General features: G+C 30.7%; 1 long non-coding RNA gene across 1 annotated transcript; it reads left to right on the top strand.

Annotated features, from left to right (window-relative positions):
• The first annotated feature begins 1538 nt into the window (after positions 1 to 1538).
• LOC146904547 (uncharacterized) lies at positions 1539 to 3205 on the top strand. Its single transcript, XR_015019542.1, has 2 exons — positions 1539 to 1630; positions 2056 to 3205. It is a non-coding gene; the product is annotated as an uncharacterized LOC146904547 (long non-coding RNA).
• The last annotated feature ends 278 nt before the right edge of the window (positions 3206 to 3483 follow it).

The raw sequence follows: 3483 nt of genomic DNA, 5'->3' as shown, positions 1-3483 counted from the left end.
CTCTCTAGCATCACCGACACCATGTGATGTGAGTTGAAATATCTTAGCTAATGTAGTTTGGAATTTAAATTGAATTTTGCTTTTTTTTTCAGGGTCAAAGATTTATACAGGTTACATTTTATGCCTAATGGCCAACAAGATGGTGCTGAGTTGGCTAAATATATGTCAAAGAAAAGGTGTCTTCATATTTTCTGTTAATATTGTGATTATGGGCTGATATGCACTTGATTTGATTTTTCTTTAAAAAATATGTGACTTAACTACGTCCTTTTCAAAAATGGGTAAGATAGAGTTTAGTTAAGATATAATAAAATCGTGATGTATAAAGAAAACATGTTTGCAGTCCCCATGAGCTTAGTTCACTTGGTAAAAGATAATGTATAATATATTCAGAGGTCTAGGTATGAACCTCAAACAACCCACTTATTCATCTTAAATGTGAATTTCTCTAGCCACTAGACTACTCGACAAAAAAAAAAAAAAAACATGTTTGCATTGTGTGGTATTGCTGCTTTACGAGATTTTACATATGATGGAGTCATCATCTTTCTTTTCTCCATTGCTCGGTGGCTTGAGACAAGAGTAACTCACAAGGAATGTGGTTGAGTTATCCCCCAAGAAATGTGTGGTAGCAGCTTACATGCAATCTAGCAATGATTTCTCTAAATATTGTAAAAAAAATTCAAGGCATAACCAAGTCCAATTTTATCTTCATTATGAGTTATATTTGATTAGTTATGATATTTGCATTTTTTAGACTGTTAAATGGGAATGATTCAATTTTACTTAAAAATTAGTTTATGATTTCAAGTTAGGATATCAAATGGACGAGACAAATTGCAAACTCAAGACTCATCGCATGGCGTGTATGGCTGAATTGATAATGCAATTCCTACACCTTCTCTTGGCCATGAATTATGGAGTATTTTATCCAAATTTCCTACTAGTGTGGTTTGGCATGCAAAGTACCTTCACTTATAGGGTTCAAAAATTTGATACGTTACAACATCTCCTTCCATCGATTAAAATAGGGTTATGCTAACTTCTGCTCTTATGACACATGTTAAGCATTCCACTAATGGTAAGAATTTATTGAAAAAAAATTAATATTCAACATTTTGAGCAATAAATTAACACAATTTTCAATATATAATTTCTATTAATGGAATTCTTAACATGTGTCCTAAAGACACACGTTAGCATTTCCCATTAAAAATATACGTTATTGCCTATCAAAAGCTTTTCTTGATCTCTTGATGTAGTTTTCATGAACTTGTAATCCAATAGATATAGTAGTTGTAGACTTTCTATAGCCTAGAAATTGTTAGTTTGTTTTCTAATTCAAGTTTACCTAGTGATATAATCATACTTAGTGGTTAATCACATTTAGTTTTTGTTTGTTATGAATTAGTTACAAGTTTGTTAGAAACTAGCTTATATGGTTAGGGTTTGTTACATAGCTTGTGCTTCAAGCAACCTAACTTGTTCTAGTATATAAGCTACCTCTTTGTACATTTGTTCATATCTCAATAATACAATTCAATTACTTCTATTCTCAATCTCTTTCTTTCTTCAATTCTCTCTAAAACCAACATAAACTCAAAACCCTAAGTCTTAACTTGATGAACAAGTAAGTGTTGATGCGCTAACACAAATCACAAAGTCATAGGAAACAATCACATCTAATTCACCATGCATGGTAGCTAATTACAATTAATCAAATGACATACCATAATATCAACAACAATTTAATAATAAATAAGAGTTTAGGGCAGGTCTCTGCTTTTTCAAAATGTTTTCAGTTTTTTATTTTTGATTTTGTGTAAGATCAACTTTCATCTCGTGACTGCTAATCCAGCATATGCAATCAATAGGCTAGTGCAAACATATATATCGTCTAAAGTTACGTATTTGAGTAAAGATTGCTTCATGGAAAGCTTCCAATAAGAATAGAACTATGAACAGTTTCAAAATATAATATCTGTTTTTTGAAACTTCACAATTGCACAGTAAATAAACATATTTTTTAAGGTTTTTTTTTTTGTTTTGAAACAGCACATATATTAACGACACATCCCGCACAAGCCGTGCAAAGGGAGGCCACAAAGCGATACAGCAGCCGATTATACCAGGCTTGAAAACGAGACAGCAAACACCACAAAGAAAAACACTCAAGTCAGCACAAAACCGAAGCTGCCCAGGGAAACTTACGAGGTAAACTTACGAGGACATGTATTATGCATTGTCCATAGCAACTGAGGTAAACGTACGAGGACATGCATCGCAATATTTGAACGTGTTGGAATGCGGTCAAGTAATTATTAATTTTACAAATGATGACACGGTAAAATAAATATACATATTTTTTTAGGCTTTTATTAAATGGCTTAATATTATTTTCTATAAGTCAATCAAATTTTTAAATATGATTAAACAAAATTCGAAACACCTTATCATAATCAAACATTAATAAAAGAATTATTTATGTGAAAGAATCTTAAGAAATTTGATTCGTCGGCAGAACATTTTTTGTTTTCAATTGTCGGAATTTTTTATTTTTTTTACTAATTGTTGGATTCTTATGAAATGATAAAATAATAACTGAAAGGTAGTTAAATGAGAATGTATGTTTATGGTTAGGAATTTTTTATATAAACTTGTTATTAAGTGTGTTAAAGGGACAAATACAACACTTTGACCAACTTAAGAGACATTTATTAATGCTTTTTCTATGAACTAGTTAAAAACCCGTGCTTGGCACGGGTTCAACACTATTATTTTAAAAATCTTTGTTATATATTTGAATAAGTTAATATGTTGTCAAATGATAAATTTAAATATATGTTTACTAATGTGATTTTTTTTAGACGCGATGCGCTATATTTTATAAACGCATAATTGCTTGAATTCTAAACTTCCGATTTTGCCAAAGACATGTCCTTAAACCGCCCTCGACGACAATGTAGCACCTTTTTATTCTACTCTTTAAAGGGCTGACACAAAGCATTATAAAGCTTTGCTGCATAAAAAGTGTCTCTTTCATTCTGATCAAGAGAAACTGCTGCAGCTATATGGTAAATATTCTCATGCTTTTCAATGATGAAGATTAGGCGTCATTGCATGAAAGTTATATTCTGTAGTTTGTAACATCATTGTTTTTACAAATGTGTTTCCATGGAATGCTATAAACATTTTTATTTTTAAATGTATGCATCTTGTTTCAGCAATTTTTTACAGAGATGTTAATTTCCATTTGTTTCAACAATGTTGATGCATTTTTTCTAAGAATATAGGTTAAGATCATAGGCGAATCAATTGGTTGACATAATGCACTGATAAAGTTATATTATCAGTCCTATGCAACAAATTATAAGAGTTTAACTTTTCTTGTTAATTGGTGAACATATTCAACTGATTTTTTTTTTTTGAAAGAGGCAGAAATAGAAATTATAAATTATGACCAATCCTATGTGTTTCACATGC

The sequence above is a fragment of the Medicago sativa genome, chromosome 7 (genome assembly GCF_051527215.1).
Source record: "Medicago sativa cultivar Bolivia chromosome 7, Bolivia_mono, whole genome shotgun sequence".
NCBI lineage: Eukaryota > Viridiplantae > Streptophyta > Magnoliopsida > Fabales > Fabaceae > Medicago > Medicago sativa.
Note: the sequence above shows the minus strand (reverse complement) of the source record. Positions and strands in the feature narration are given on the sequence as shown.